Source organism: Chiloscyllium plagiosum, unplaced genomic scaffold (assembly GCF_037043375.1).
Source record: "Chiloscyllium plagiosum isolate Xiang-an unplaced genomic scaffold, Cpla_swu_hap1 HiC_scaffold_49, whole genome shotgun sequence".
NCBI lineage: Eukaryota > Metazoa > Chordata > Chondrichthyes > Orectolobiformes > Hemiscylliidae > Chiloscyllium > Chiloscyllium plagiosum.
This window is the reverse complement of record NW_028270187.1, coordinates 5,361,581-5,378,071: the sequence shown is the minus strand read 5'-3', so window position 1 is coordinate 5,378,071 and position 16,491 is coordinate 5,361,581. Positions and strand designations below refer to the sequence as shown.

At 43.0% G+C, this 16,491-nt stretch overlaps 1 protein-coding gene and 1 pseudogene across 8 annotated transcripts in view; one reads left to right on the top strand and one right to left on the bottom strand.

The window, feature by feature from the left end:
- Positions 1-3,366, bottom strand: part of LOC122544520 (Fc receptor-like protein 5) — a 101,802-nt gene extending 98,436 nt beyond the window's left edge. For 5 of the 7 annotated variants that reach the window (XM_087984637.1, XM_087984636.1, XM_087984640.1 and 2 more), the window contains exon 1: positions 3,177-3,364. The gene's annotated coding sequence lies outside the window, so the exon portion shown is untranslated. Of the gene's footprint in view, positions 1-3,176 lie in introns of all 7 variants that reach the window. The other 2 variants (XM_087984641.1, XM_043683809.2) reach the window with 2 other exon arrangements.
- The window catches only part of LOC148135420 (uncharacterized), a 560,459-nt pseudogene that overhangs the window by 245,433 nt on the left and 298,535 nt on the right, over positions 1-16,491 (top strand). The window lies entirely within an intron of this gene.

Sequence of the window (16,491 nt, the reverse complement as noted above, 5' to 3'; positions counted from 1 at the left end):
AGGAGGATGTGAATGTTTTGGAGAGGGTATAGAAAAGGTTTACGAGGATGTTGGCTGGTAAGTGGGATTTTAGCTATGAAGGAAGGTTAGATAGACTGGGTTTATTTTCACTGGCACGCAGGACGTTGAGGGGCGACTGGATAGAAATTTATAAGATTGTGAAAAACATGGATAGGGTGAAAGGTATGATGCTTTTCTCTCCTAGATCAATTCTACGAGACATAGGTTCAAAGTATTGGGGGATGGTGGTGGAGAAGTCTAAAAGAGACATGTGAGGCAGATTTTACACACAACGGGTAGAGAGTGCCTGGAATGCATTGCCAGAGGAGATGGTGGAAGCTGACAAATATCAGCATTCAGGAAGCTCCTGGGCAAATGCATGAATGAAAGGGAATACAGGGATACAGATTAGCATAGAATGGCAAAATGTGTTGGTGCAGGTTTGGAGGGTTGAAGGACCTGTTCCTGTGCTGTATTGTCCTTTGTTCTTAATGCACTTAATGTTTCCAGGTGACCTTCATTCACTGTTCCAGGATATAGATCAAGTATTAGTGATTTGTCTCCCTTTAACATTACATAGCCCAGCACCATTTCCTTCCTAATCACTTTTGCCCTTCCACTCAACTCCTGGTTCTCTAACATTTCTGGGCACTTATTTGAGTCCTCTTTTGTGAAGACAGAAGTATAATACAAGTCCCAACCTTCTGCCACTTCTTTGTTCCTAGTATAATTTTACTTGGATTCTGACTGTACTCGATTGACTTTTATCTTTATAGACTCGTTGTTCTCACATATTTCTAGATGTTTTTACAGCCAATTTCTCCTACACTCCCCTACACTATTTTCCACCCTTGAGCATTTATTATCTTTCTCTGCTGATTTTTAAAATGGTCCCAATCCTTAGGTTTGCTGTTTTATTTTCTCAAGCAATTTTACGTTTCTTCTCTTTGGTTCTTTACTCTCCGGAATCAATTTTTGTAACTAATAGCAAAGCCACCTTTCCTTTTTCACTTGCGTCAGACAGGAATGAGTAATTCCGAGGGTGCTATATTTAAACATGAACCATTCCCTATCCAACATTAACCACTTTAATATGATTCCATAATCCATCCTTGCCAATTCGTGTCTCTTATACCCAGAGTTCCTTTTATTTAGATTCAGGACGCCAGCTTCTAGTTCAACAACTTGACCCTTCAACTTGATGAAGAATGCTGTCATATTATGGTCACATTTCCACAAAGGATCTGTACATAACAAGCTTGTTAATTCATCATTTCTCATTGCAAAGTATCCCAGCTAGAACAGCTTGTTGGCTAGTTGGTTCTTCAAGATTCTGATCTAAAGAACCATCTCTTTCTCAATCACACACACAAACTTCAAGAAGGCAGCTCACCACCACACACAAGTACAACTAAGGATGAGCAATAAATACTGGCCAGCCAGCAACACTCACAACTTAGACATGAATAAATGGCAAACACACACACATTCATGGAAATAGTCCACTACTTTGTTTTGTCCAATCCAAACGCAAATTAAAGTCACCCAGCATTACAGATGCACCGTTACTGCAGAAATCTCTGATACTTTGCTTAATGCCACAATATGCTTGCAGGAAGGCTAATAGAATGTTAACATTTATTACAAGAAGATTTGAGCACAGGAGCAGTGAAGTTTTGTTTCAAACACACCGGACTTTGGTTAGGCTGTACTTGCAGGACTGTGTGCAGTTTGGGTCTCCTTATCTCAGGAAAGATGTTATTTCCACATGGTCAGAGGGCCATGAAGATTCACCAGAATTGTCCCCGAGATGGGGACAATATCGTATGAAGACAGCGCGAGCAAACTGGGCCTGTACTATTGAGGAATTGGACGGATGAGCGATGACATAATTGTAAATACAGTAACACTACTCTTAAAGGAAGGGACAGGGTAGATATAGCTATATTGTTTGTCGTTTGGGGGTAACTAGAGCCAGGCAGGATTTTAAAACAAGTGGGACTTTGGCCTGAAATTACAGTTTATTTTGTTTTGCTTGGTAGTTTGTAATCCTTCAGAATTCTGTACCTGCACGGGGCTAGGGTCAGTTATTACTGTGCATGTTGAAGGGGTAGAGGCTGAGAGATTTTTGATTGCTAATCGTTAACTGGGTTAATGGGAATGGGGTGTGTAAATTGAATTGAAGGGCTCAATCAGCTGTGATCATATTCAATGGGATGGCAGATTCAAGGGGCTGAATGGGCCACTCCTGTTCCAACATCTCTCTCTTGAGAAAGCAGAACTTCCTGTTTCTTTTCTCAGAATTATACTCAAGTACTTTCCATCCCTAATTGTGAAACTCTGCTTGGAAATGCACAATTTATAGACTTGTCTGCTCAAAGGCTTGTTCTCTGAATGAATGCTGTGGTTAGGAAAATTTACTGTGTGAGATTAGACCCCAGCTGTCCTTTGTCTCAAGGAGGAACTGAAGATTTGAAATGACTGAGTCAAGCCTCATTGAATCAAGTATTTTTAGTAAGAATATCTGACAAAAATGTGTTTCTGTAAATTACAGCTTCAACACAATGTACTTTAACTCCTGGCCTGGAAAATCAGCATTAACAAAGCTTTTATTTCATGTATACTCCAGGTAAGTTGGAGTCTCAGTGAAGAAATTATGTATGCGAGGAAAGATTGGATAGGATAGACGGATAGTTTGGGTAGGATAGATCAGATATATAGACAGACAAATAATATTTTTCCTGGTAAAACTTTGAGCATCATGTTTTTATAAGATTAAGTTATGTTGCAGTAAATACATCATTATTGAAAGAACTACCACAGGAGTACACGCCCATCAAAATTGCACCATTCATTAACACTGTCACTGTGAGCCCTGGTTTAATATGCATATTCACCCTTCGTGTTTATCCTGTTGGGAAGGATTTGTTGCTGAATATAGTGCTAAGAATGGAGTTACACTCAGTGAGATTTAAAAGTAAAAGTTCAAATCCAAAACATTGAATCTTAAATTGTGTGTGAGAAAAAATGCACTAATTAGACAACAACAGTATACAGCAACTCTAATGAGAGACTGGTCAAGTAAAGTACTGAAATGCTACACCATCTGACAATGTATCTTAGTGAACTTGTGCCAGAATTCAGACACTTAATAAATCATTTGGTGAGCTACTTACTGTTTTGATGGAATGGGAGAATCCAGCTAATGTTCACATCACAGAAAGGGATAGGTGTCAATTATTTCCAGAAAAAGGAACAGTCCTGAAGCTAGCAGCCTCTCCAACAGAGTGTGTGAATTGCACTGACAAACTCTAAGAGTCTGCACATTACTTCCTTATTTCTACACTTCCCTCTTTTTTAAAGCTTTTAAAAGGACTTGCACTGGGTCAGTGGAGTGCCTTTTTCTTCCTCAAGATGCGTGAAAGCAATGTTGCAATTGGAAAGAAGAGAAAATGTGCAAGGAAGTAAATCCGTATTGGTATTGCAGATGGGTGGGTATCAATGTTTCTTGGAAATGAATCTCACTCCCCAGCATGTGCAATAGACAGAACTGTGTCTGGAACATTATGTTTTTCAAAAAAAAAAAGAGCGAGGGCCCAGTACTATATTCTAGATGTGTTACCGCTGACAGAGGGAATGTCTCATTGGAGGCAACATCTCAACATTTATGGGATACACATTTATGTGATTGCCATGTTGCAGAGAGAGAGAAAATAGATAAAATGCACCAGTACAAGCTCCAAGCTTTGAGTGATGGCATCAGTGTGGTTGCTTTCGACATTGGTGGGCTCAGTGCAAGACTCGAGGTGGCAGCATTGGCATTGGCTTTCAACAGCAGAGAGCCTCTGCAGTCGATGGAGAAGACAGCATCTGTGGTTGGTGTCAGATAGGTGCAGCAATGATTTAGGCCTGAATCCATACTCTGGGTAGATCAATAGGAGCAGCAGTTCCTTCAGTGGCGGTGTGGGCAACCCAGTGTGGGCTCTCCTGGAATAGACTGTGTGGACAAAATGTGGCATAGAGGAGGAGATCAGGCCCTTGTAGCAAGTGCTGTTGCAGGGTGGCTAAAGACTTTCAAAAGACTGTAATATTTGACTTTCTGCTTTATTTCTGCATTTTTCTACTTCATACAAAGAACTACTGTAATATCTAACTCTTAACTTTGTTCTTTCTTTTTATCTTGTTCTTATGATTCTGTACCTATGTATTTATACCTGAGATGGTGCCTTGTGTGGCAACATTACATACTTTTCACTGTTCTCCTGTACTTGGGTACTTGTGACAACAAAATCTAAATCTGAGAAAGGCAATGTTAAAACAGATTTGGGTGTCCCTTGTATACCCGCCATTGAAAGTAAGTATGCAGACAGAGTCATAGAGTTATACAGCACAGAAACAGCCCCTTTGACCCAACTCATCCACGCTGACTAAATATCCTAAACTGATCTTGTCTCATTTGCTAGCATTTGGCCCATGTCCCTCGAAATAATTTTATTCATGTACCCATCCAGAAGCCTTGTAAATGTCGTAATTGTAACCATCTCCACCAACTCCTCTGGCAGCTCATTCCATACACTCACCACACTCTGGATGAAACAGTTGCCCCTTAGGTCACTTTTTAAATTTTTCCCCTCTCATCTTCAACTCTTGCCCTCTAGATTTGGTCTCCCCTACCTCAGGAAAAAAAACTTTGGATGCAAAAGCTATCCATGCCCCTCACAATTTTACAAATCTCTATGAACACCCTGGTGTACATGAAAAGGGAGGAAATAGAGGGATATGAATCCTGTAAGTGAAGACAGTTTTAGCATGGAATGGCAAAATGTGTTGGTACAGGCTTGGAGGGCTGAAGGGCCTGCTCCTGTTTTTTGTTGCCCCTCACCCTCTGACACTCCAGGCAAAACAAAAGCTCCAGTCTATTCAGCTCCTCCCTATAGCTCGGGACCTTCAACCCTGCCAGTTTTTTCTGAACCCTTTCAAGGTTAACAACACCCTTCCCAGAGCAGGGAGACCAGAATTGAAAGCAGTATTCTAAACATGGCCTCACCAATATCCTGTACAGCTGCAATGTGACACTCAGTATTCTGACCGAAGAAAGCAAGTCTGCCAAACACCTTCTTTACCACCTTGTCAATGTACAACTCCACTTTCAAGGAACTATGCACCTATACCCCTTGGTATCTTTGTTCAGGAACACTCCCCAGAATCCTACCATTAACTGGATAAATTCAGCCCAAGTCCAGATGCAGGAAACAGTAAAGAAACTGCATATTGACCTTCATAGTGAGAGGATTAGAGTACAGGAGCAGGGATGTCTCGCTGCAGTTTCACAGTGCATTGTTAAGGCCACAGTTGGAAGATTGAGTACAGTCTTGGTCTCCTTATCTGAGGAAGGATGTTCTTGCTCTAGTGGGTGTGCAGTGAAGGTTTACCAGATTGATTCCTGAAATGGCAGGACTGATGTACGAAGGAGATCGAGTAAGTTCAGATTATATTTGCTGGAATTTAGATGAATGAGAAGTTGTTGTACATTATATAAGCACTGCTGCCTCACAGTGCCAGTGATCAGGTTCGATTCCAGCCTCGGGCAATATCTGTTTGGAGTTTACATATTCTCACTGTGCATGCGTGGTAATCCCACAATCCAAAGATGTGCAGATTAGATGAATTGGCTATGCTAAATTGTCCATGGTGTTCAGGGATGTGTAGGTTAGGTGCACAAAGTTAAAAAATCACACATCAGGTTATGATACAACAGGTTTAATTGGAAACACTAGCTTTTGAAGCGCTGCTCCTTCATCAGGTAGTGGTGAAACAGGATCATAAGACACAGAATTTATATCCAGCGATTACAGTGTCATACAGCGATAAGTAAATCTGGATTAAGTCTTTCATCTTTTAGAATGGGTTGCAAGTTTCAGTTCATTAATATGCAATCCTAGAACTTCTTTTAAGTCAGCTTCTGAAGATCATGTTATAAAATTTTATAACATGAAGCGACATTTCAACTCAGACAATTAAAGTTGTGATGTCAGGGTCTGTCTGTATCCCAATCCTGAGCCAGTCAGGTTCGATTTCCAAAGTGGAATTTACAAAAGACATGTATTAACTGCCTTCATTGAACCGAAACATGCACACGTTCTAAAAGATGACAGACTTAATAATCCAGTTTGCTCAATATATCACTGCATGACCCTGTAATCTACTCATATAAATTCTGTGTCTTGTGATGTTATACACCACAATCACCTGATGAAGGAGCAGCACTCGGAACCTCGTACTTCCAAGTAAACCTGTTAGATCATAACCTGGTGATGTGTGATTTTTAAATTTGTCCACCCTAGTGGCTCCACCACATCATAGGTTAGGTGCATTAGTCAGGAGGAAATATATTGTAGGGGAATGGGTCTGGGTCGGTTACTCTTCGGAGGCTCGGTGTGGACTTGTTTAGCCGAAGGGCCTATTTCTACACTGTACGGATTCTATTCTAAAAACATTCGAACAAGACTGTGGAAGCAGGAAAGATGTCCCAACGACCAACGGGATTCCACAAGCAGGAGTTACAGCTTTAGGATAAGGGATAAACCTTTCAGAACTGAGGAGAAATGCCTTCACCCAGAGCGAGTGAAGAGCCTGTGGGATTCACTCCCACAGAAAGTAGCTGAGGCCAAACGATTGTGTTTTCAAGAAGGGGGTAGATATGCTCTTGTGGTTGAAGGGACCAAAAGATGTGGATTGGGGGAGGGAGTGTATGCAGAATTCGGGAATTGAGCTCAATGATCAGCCACAATCCTATTGAGGGGCCAAATGGCCTACTCCTGCCCCTACCTTCTGTGTTTCTGTGATTTTTCTTTATAAATATAGCCAGGAATTAACACCTCTGATTTCCAACAGCAAAAATGTCTCAGTGTTTCCAAATAAATTTCACACATCCTCAAAGACAATCCTCACACACTCTTCAGTGCAATTATGAAGAAATACAATATTTATCCTGCAGGGGAGGACAGTGTTGATTGCTTACCAAATGGATTATGGTTGGAAAAGGTGTTGCAATTGAGAATGCAGCCACTGATGCTGATTGACTTAAATAGCAGATATTGCTTCAGTTTTACACAACATTAATTGGTTAGGGTGTTGTTCTAGTAAAGCACAGAGGACACAGTCTCAGGATAAAATAATGCAGATTTAAGTCTAAGTCTGAGATGAGGAGGAATTTCTTCCCTCAGGGGTTGTGAGTCTTTGTAACTCCTTGCCACAGACAGCTGTGGGGGCCAGAGTCCTTGTGAATATTGAAGGCTGAGACAGATTCTTGATTAGTTTGGGAAATCAAGGGAAAGGGCAGGAAAGTGGACATCAGCAATATCAGATCAGCCATGATCCTACTGAATCGGACCAGGCCTGAGAGGCCGAATGGCCTCACTTCTTCCCATTTCCTATGGGCTACCAAATTAGTACCAGCCATTTTGTTCCTTTGTGATAGCCACATTATGTGACCAAAATCTCCTTTTTATCTCCAGGAAACTAGGCCCTGGGTAGTGCATGCACAAAGGTTTGATTGTTATACACAATAGGAATGCTACATTGTGGCAAGCTGTGTCTGAAATTCTGACCGAGCAAGGGACTAACGGTATTCATGTGTTTGAATTCATTGGAAACTGTCAGTGACAGTGAACAAGAATCACTCAGCAGTTACTGAGGAACCTCATCTTGTTCATTCATCTCCTCTAAACAGTCAGCCAGCAGCAATCTTCATCCGATCAAGTTTTTTTAGTGACATGAACCTCCTCAATCACTTTCTCCTGCATGGCCCCAACTTCCCAGGCTTGCAGTCAGCACTAGGTATAATGCAGCCCCTTCACTTGCTCAGACTATCAGAGATCCAGATTACTCACAATATTGTTTCCTGTGACTCTAGTTCCACTGTCACATGGATAACTGCTGTTCACCAGGACATAAAGATTTTAAAAAATGATTCAAGGGAGTGATGTGCCATTGGAGGGTCAGGGCTGAGAGAGTGCCGCTCTATCGGAGGGTCAGTGCTGAAGGAGTGCCCATAATTCTGTTCAACTTTGGCAGCAGTATGGATTCTTTATCTCATCAGTAACCCCTATCCTTAATGTTACCTATGATGCTAATCGCCTCATTGCAATTCAATTTCCCTGTCAATTGGCAATTATCAAATGTTCTGCTCACTCCTCTGATGCTTCCGATGTCACTAAAGGCAACAACGCTGCTGACGCAGCTGCTAAGAAAGCAGCTCTTGAGCAAAAAGACATGGATACTAAAATGACGAATAGGAAACCAAAGAGAGACTCTCCTACTGCCTCTTCTGACACCCCGACCATGCCTGATCTAAAGCAAACAGGGGGATGCTTCTGATGAGAAAAGAGAAAGATGGATGAATCATGGTTATTATCTGAATAGTTATCATAAGTGTTCGGTTACGCCAGTTGGACAGACACATCTGCCTGACTCACTTTTGCCTATTCTAGTTGATTATGTTCATACGCACACACGTGTAGGTATGGAGGGAATGGTGGATAGAATTCTCCAATCTTGGTGGAATTCCAACCTGCAAGAAAAAGCAGAACAAGCAGCTGCAAATTGCCTAATTCGTCAATAGTATAATCCCGGGAAAGGAATAAAGTGTCCACCAGGTGAAACTCCTTTGCCAAGTGCACCTTTTGATACTATCCAGTTAGATTTTATAGTTACCTAGATGCCATGATTATAAGTATTGCTTAGTGATAATCGATCTATTTAGTAATGGATTGAAGCTTATCCCTGTACTGACTGCACAGCAACATACTACTTGTAAAATTCTGTTTAGGAAAATCATACCCAGATTTGGAATACCAGTAACTGTCTCTTCTGATAATGGCCCCCACTTCTGTGTGGAGCTAAACAAGGAACTATGTAAGAGCTTGAATATGACTCAAAAATTCCATTGTGACAACCATCCCCAAGCAGTGAGAATTGTAGAAAGAGCCAATGGTACCCTAAAAGGTCAGCTAAGCAAATTGGTAGAAGAAACAGGCCTTAATTGGCTGCAAGTATTCCCAATCGCCCTTTTTAATATGAGAACCAGGACACAGAAAAAGACAGGATTCTCGGTGGTTGAACTAATACATGGAAAGCCCCTGAGGACTCCCTGGTTTGTACCATTAACTGCCCAACACCTTGTTGAGGTACATTTCATGGCAGAAGAGATGCACAGGTACCTTTTTAAGCTAACCAAAGCACTATGGTCTTAGAACAAAAAAAAAGAAAATTTACAGCCCAGGAACAGGCCCTTCGGCCCTCCAGGCCTGGGCCGATCCAAATGTACTGTCTTATCCTCAAGAAGTCAAATAAACCTAACAGATACCAAGGAAGGAAGAAGAAAGAGCTCCAACGTTTAAAGACACTGAGCCTGGTGACTACATTCTATTAAAGACTTTATGCGTGGAAATTTGGGACCCCCGGAAAGGTCCTTATCAAGTTCTTCTGACAACTGAAACTGCAGTAAGGGTAGAAGGATGCTCAACATGGGTCTAAAAAGGACATTGCAAGCTTGTAGCCCCCTCGTAGTTCTAGTGTTAGTACTGATACAGGCATCCGATGAAAGTACATGCGTCCAAGTGTAACCAACCCATCTGTGATATCTCAGACCAGCTAAAACTCCAATGTGACTGTATAAATGAAACCTGTACTAATACCATTGGAAGTTATGAATGCAGTTGCCCAGCTGAAACTCATTTAAACTACTCACATTGCATATTCAAACATCACTCTCGACCTTATTGTCATCCTTGCAACACTTCTATGCCAGTCAACATGAGATAGCACAATTCCATAACCTCGTCCATTCCGTCAACTGAAAATTGCTACCTTGAGATGCTTGTCTGTTCCCTTTTCAAAATGAACCATACAGACTGCAGTATTTAACACATAGTACAGAAATCACCAAACCCTAAGGCATCTATTGCCATGAGACTGACCACTTATACCTTCTTCATGGAACCTACCGCCACTGACAGAAATACCTTTACATGTTTCCTGGATTCAGAAGCTACAGTAATTAAGACAAGCTGGAAAGCTGAAGAAAGATCAAAAATACTATGCACTCCCAATCCTCCTGTTACTAATGGTTTCTTTATTCAAGCTAAACCCCCTGAGCTATGCTCACTCTTCAGGAATCCTGAGGAAGGGCTTATGCCCGAAACGTCGATTCTCCTGTTCCCTGGATGCTGCCTGACCTGCTGCGCTGTTCCAGCAACACATTTTCAGCTATAAAGATATCTGTCAGGGCCCCAGCTCTTTCCTCTCTTTCCTCCCCTAGCAACCTGGGATAAATCCCATTCGGTTCTGGGGATTTGTCCACCATAATAACCTCTAGCCTATCCAACATATCTTCCCTACTTACGTCAACATGATCCAGAGTAATCAAGCTTCTACCTCTAATCTCAATAGTCATCATGTTCCTCTCCTCCGTGAACACTGATGCAAAGTAATAATTCAGAATCACACCCATTTTCTCAGGTTTGACACACGGCCTTCCTTCCTTATCCTTTAGTGAACCAATCCTTTCTATAGTTACCCGCCTGCTTCTTAAGAATGAAATGCTTTGGGATTCTCCATAATACTGCTTGCTGAAGCTATTCCATGACCCCTTTTAGCCTGCTTGATTCATCGTTTAAGACTGGTCCTACTCTCCCAATATTCCTCCAGGGCCCATTCTGTTCTTAGCTGCCTGGACCTCTTGTACACTTCCCTTTTCCTCTTGGCTAGTCGTACGATTTTTCCTGTCATCCACAGTTCATGATTCTTGCCTTTTCTATCCCTTGTTTTCAATGGGACATGCCTATCCTGCACTATCTTCAACCTATCTTTGAAAGCCTCCCACATATCAAATGTGGACATCTCTTCAAATAGCTGTGTCCAATCCCCATTTCACAGCTCCTGCCTAATTTTGATATAATTGGCCTTGGCCCAATTTAGTACACTTCCCTTCGGACCACTCTCATCTTTGTCAAAGAGTATTCTAAAACTTACAGAATTGTGGTCACTGTTCCCAAAGGAATTCCCCACCGCAACTTCTACCACCTGACCTGGCTCATTCCCCAACACCAGGACCAATATGGCTCCTTCCCTTGTCAGACTATTGACATACTGCTCTAGAAAACTCTCCTGGACACTTCTTAAAAATTCTGCCCCATCCAGACCTTGGACACTAAGTGTATCCCAGTCAATGTTGGGAAAATTAAACACAGGTGAGGCGCCGGAGGAATGCAGGGTTGCTAATGTTGTCCCCCTGTACAAGAAGGGTATTAGGGGTATTCCGGGTAACTACAGACCAGTGAGCCTGATGTCAATGGTGGAAAAGTTGCTGGAGAAGGTACTGAAGAATAAAATCTATTTATATTTCAAAAAGAATGGGCTTATCAGTGATAGGCAACCTGCCTTTGTATGGGGAAATCATGCCTTACCAACTTAATAGAGTTCTTTAAAGGAAGTGACCAAGTTGTTCGATAAAGGAAGGGCTGCGCATGTCATACACATGGACTTTAGTAAGGCATTTGATAAGGTCCCCCATGGTAAACTAATGGAGAAAATGAAGTCACATGGTATGCAGGGTGTTCTAGCTAGGTGGATAAAGAACTGGTTGAGCAACAGGAAACAGAGAGTAGTAGCTGAAGTGAGTTTCTCGAAAAGGAGAAAGGTGACTGGTGGTATTCCACAGGGATCAGTGCTGGGGCCATTGTTGGTATGATCAGCAAGTTTTCAGATGACATGAAGATTGGTGGAGTAGCAGAAAGCATAGGGGACTGTCAAAGAATACAGGAGAATATAGATAGACTGGAGAGTTGGGTGGAGAACTGGCAGATGGAGTTCAAACCAGGCAAATGTGAGGTGATGCATTTTAGGAAGTCTAATTCTAGAGCAAATTATACAGTAATTGGAAGAGCCTTGGCAAAAAATGATGAGCAGAGAGATCTGGGAGTTCATGTCCATTGTACGCTGAATTTTGCTGCACAGGTGGTCAAGAAGGCATATGGTATGCTTGCCTTCATCATACAGCGTACTGCGTATGAGTTGGCAGGTCATGTTAAAATTCTACAAGACATTGTTTCAGCCACATTTAGAATACTGTGTCCAGTTCTGGTCGCCACATTACCAAAAGGGTGCAGAGAATGTTTACGAGGATGTCGCCTGGTATGGAAAGTGTGAGCTATGAAAAGGAGTTGAGTAGGTTAGGATTGTTTTCATTTGAAGGTAGGAGATTGAGGTCTACAAAATCAAGAAGGGTATAGGCAGGGTAGATAGAGATAAGCTTTTTCACAGGGTGACGCATTCAAGGTGAGAGGTGAAAAGTTTAAGGGGGATATACATGACAATTACTCTTCACAGAGGGTGGTAAGTGCCTGAAACGCATTGCGAGCAGAGGTAGTAGAGGCAGGCAGGCAAATTCATTTAAGATGGCTCTGGACAGATGCATGAGTAGGTGGGGAGCAGAGGGACACAGATGCTTAGGAATTGGGCGACAGATTTAGACAGTGGATTTCAATCCATTCAGGCCTGGAGTGCCAAAGGGCCTGTTCTTGGGCTATAAATTTTCTTTGTTCTTTATTACATTTGCCTTCCTAACCGCCAACTAAATCTGCCTGATAACCTGAAGAGAATCCTGAACTCGGACTCCCAAGTCCCTTTGTGCTTCAGATTCCCGAAACCTTTCCCCATTTTAGGAAACAGTCTCTGCCTCTATTTTTCTAATCCCAATGCATACCCTCCCACACTATCATCCATCTGTCAACCGAAACCTTAACAGGATCCTGAACTCGGACTCATCCCTGTGGGATATAGGTAAAGTAGTGTTACTTCTGCTATCACAACTACTTATGCAACGTAAATGAACTCGCACCAGTGTATAATTGTTTCAACCAAGAGCTGAGTCAACAAGAATGAAAACTATGTGAAGGAAATACATAATCGTTTTTGTATTAGCTAAAATGTGCATACAAGAATGAAACGTGCCTGCAAATAGATGGTAGATGTTATGGACAAATAGATAAGGTGCTGTGAGGGGAGGGGGTTAAGCTAGATATGCCTGCACAAACAGTAGCTATAAGCATCTATTTCCCACTTCTGCAAAAACAAGAACAAACCACAATCAAGAAGGCATGAGGTCATAAGATCAAAACAAGGAAGGGAAATAGATGGTAGTGAAGGAGGATATACCTAACAATGGACCACAGCAGGATGTGGTCAAAAGGCCTTGTGAGGCCAGAAAAAAGCATTTTGTCACAGACAAGGCCGGATAAGGCAAGAGGTAAACAGGAGTAATGGGCCCAGATCTTAGAGAAGTGGAAGATGTAAACAGGGGAGGAGCAGTGGGAGGAGAGAAGGGAAACAAATTACATAAATTGTGTACTAGTTGAATTCAGTGTGTGTGTACACAGTAGGCACCACACCCCGCTTGCAAGAGCGAAATAAATGACACTACTGATTCAGATCTTGTCTTGGACTGAAATTATTGAAGTGAGTGAGCTTCGTTTCTCAAATCCCCGAGGACCTTGCTTGTGCTTCAGGCCTGGCAGCATCTGTCCAGAGACAGACAGAGAGAAAGCGGAGTCAACGTTTCGAGTCCGGGGCAGGCGTCCTTCAGGAGAGTGGCCTTTGGTCTTGATGTGCCGCTGCACAATTTCTTGTTCACTCCCATCTCTCTGTCTGTGTGTCATTATTATTGAGTTTTTTGCAGTAATGAGTTCCACAGATTCCCCAATGTCTGGCTGAAGAAATTCCTCCTCATCTCAGTTCTAAAGGGACATCCCTTCATGCTGAGGCTGTGCCTTCAGATCCTCATCTCTCCTACTTGTGGAAATATCTTCTCAATGTCCACTCCATCCAGACCTTTCAGTATTCTCCAAGTTTCAATCAGATTCTCCCTTATCCTTCTAAACTCCATTGGGTTCAGACTCAGAGTCCTCAACCTCTCCTCATATGACAAGTTCCTCATCCCTGGGATCTTTCTTGTAAACTCACTCTGGACTCACTCCAGATTCAGCACAACCTCCCTTCGATAGGGGACCCAAAACTGCTCACAATGTCCCAAATGTAGTCTGACCAGAGCCTTATACAGCCTCAGCAGTACATCCCTGCTCTTGTATTCTAACCCTCTCGAAATGAATGCTGACATTACATTTGCCTTCCTAACCGCAAACTGAACCTGCCTGTTAACCTGAAGAGAATCCTGAACTCGGACTCCCAACTCCCTTTGTGCTTCAGATTTCCGAAACCTTTCCCCATTTTAGGAAACAGTCTCCGCCTCTATTCTTCTAATCCCATTGCATACCCTCCACACTGTCATCCATCTGCCAACCGAACCTTAATAGGATCCTGAACTCGGACTCACCCCCGAGGACCTTGTTTGTGCTTCAGGCCTGGCAGCATCTGTCCAGAGACAGACAGAGAGAAAGCGGAGTCAACGTTTCGAGTCCGGGGCAGCCGTCCTTCGGGAGAGTGGCCTTTGGTCTTGATGTGCCGCCGCACAATTTCTTGTTCACTCCCACCTCTCTGTCTGTGTGTGTATTTGTCATTATTATTGAATTTGGCGAGTCCCGGAGCCGGCCCTGTTGTTTCTCTCTCCTGAAAGGGTTGTCCCTTTAAAGAGCCTTTCCCCTGAAGCAGCTGCTAACGGTCACTTGGGGCACGAGGCGGCCGTTAACCGCCATCTCGCGCGGGGCCTGAAGCTAAAATGGCGCCGGGGCCACGCGGGAAGGAAAAGCGCCGAGGGAGAGCGGACTGTGTCAACATGTCCCGTTCCCGAGGGTCAGGATGGTGGTTATTGGGGGGTGGAGGGGGACAGGAGAGATTCCCCTCCCAGTGAGGCATCTTGTATAAACCGCGAGGCCTCTCTCCGTCTCCCTCCCTCTAACTGTTTGATTGTCCATGACTTGCTTTAACTCTCTGACTACGTCGATTGATCTTGTACAAACCGCGATGTCTCTCTCTTTATGTATCTGTGTCTCTATCTTTCTCTGTTTGATTGTCTATGACTTGCTTTAACTCTGTCGCGTAATCTCGATGACGCTGTGATTTTGTGCCTCTTTCTGACTCTGTTTGACTATGTTTCTTTAAAACTCTGTGTCCCTGTGTGTGTCTATGTCTCTCTCTGTTTCTCCCTGCCTCTCTGTGACCCTCCGTCTCTCTCTGACTTTATGGTGGGAGTACTGTTTGTTGCTGAACACAACAACAAGTCCTGCCTTAGAAAAGTGCCTAACAGTTTGGTTTGATCACAGGCGTCCCTGTGTCAGTCCTAGAGCTGACTGCTCAACTGGAAATAGGGTAGTGGAGGGAGACAGTACCTCGTTAAACTGCTCTGTTTGACCCCAATTGAATATATTTTCTGTAAGGAATGGTGAAGAGATTTAGTGGGAATACTCCAACCACTGCAGAACTGTACACACAATCATCAACATCAGCAAAAGTCAAGAGGGCAATTAGCATTATGCTGTTTCTAACCAGCAGACAGAGTCTCTCCTGAACAGCAAATGTATTGCCATTTCAGTCAGTTTTTAACTATATTGACATTATCAGAGCAATATGATGGCACTGGGGGAGCATGCAGAGGGAGATTTACCAGGATGTTGTCTTGGGGGCTGGAGAGTTTCAGTGATGGAGAGAGATTGGACAGACTGGGGTTGTTTCCTTAGAGCAGAGCAGATTGAGAGTATAAAATGATGAGGGGCATAGACAGGAAGAAACCTCCTCCCTTCCCCTTGATGAAGGGATTAATGACTGGGGGAGGGGTATAAATTTAAGGGAAGGGGTAGAAGGTTCAGAGGGGGATGTGAGGGAAAACATTTTCACTCAATGGGTGATGGGGATCTGGAACTCACTGCCTGTAAGGGTGGCAGGGGCAGAAATCCTCATCACGTTGAAGAACGATTTAGATGTGTACTTGTAATCCAAGGCTGGACTCAGATTAAGTGGTCTTTGATGTTTCATCTGTATATTGCTGCTGAAAATAGGGGCTTGGATAAGGTGAATAGTCAAGATCTTTTTCCCTAGGGCAGGGAGTCCAAAACTAGAGGGCATTGTGAGAGGGGAAAGATTTAAAAGTGCCCTGAGGGGTAAGTTTTTCACACAGAGAATGGTGCATTTTTGGAATGAGCTGCCAGAGGAAGTAGTAGAAGTGAGTACAATAACAACGTTTAAGAGACATTTGGAAAGATACATGGATAGGAAAGGTTTTGACGGATATGGGCCAAACACAAGCGGCTAGTTTTGTTTGGAGACTTGGTTAGCATGGACGTGTTAGGCCAAAGGGCCTATTTCCATTCTGTGACCTTACGACTGGGAGTATGGTATTAGAGAACAGAGAGGTGGTTGCTTTTGACTGGCATGGAAGATGATCAAAGTGGGGTGCGAGATGGGAACAGTGACAGTAACCCAAGGATGTTGACAGTCAGTGGGTATGGGGACAGTGACAGAAACCCCTAGGATGTTGAC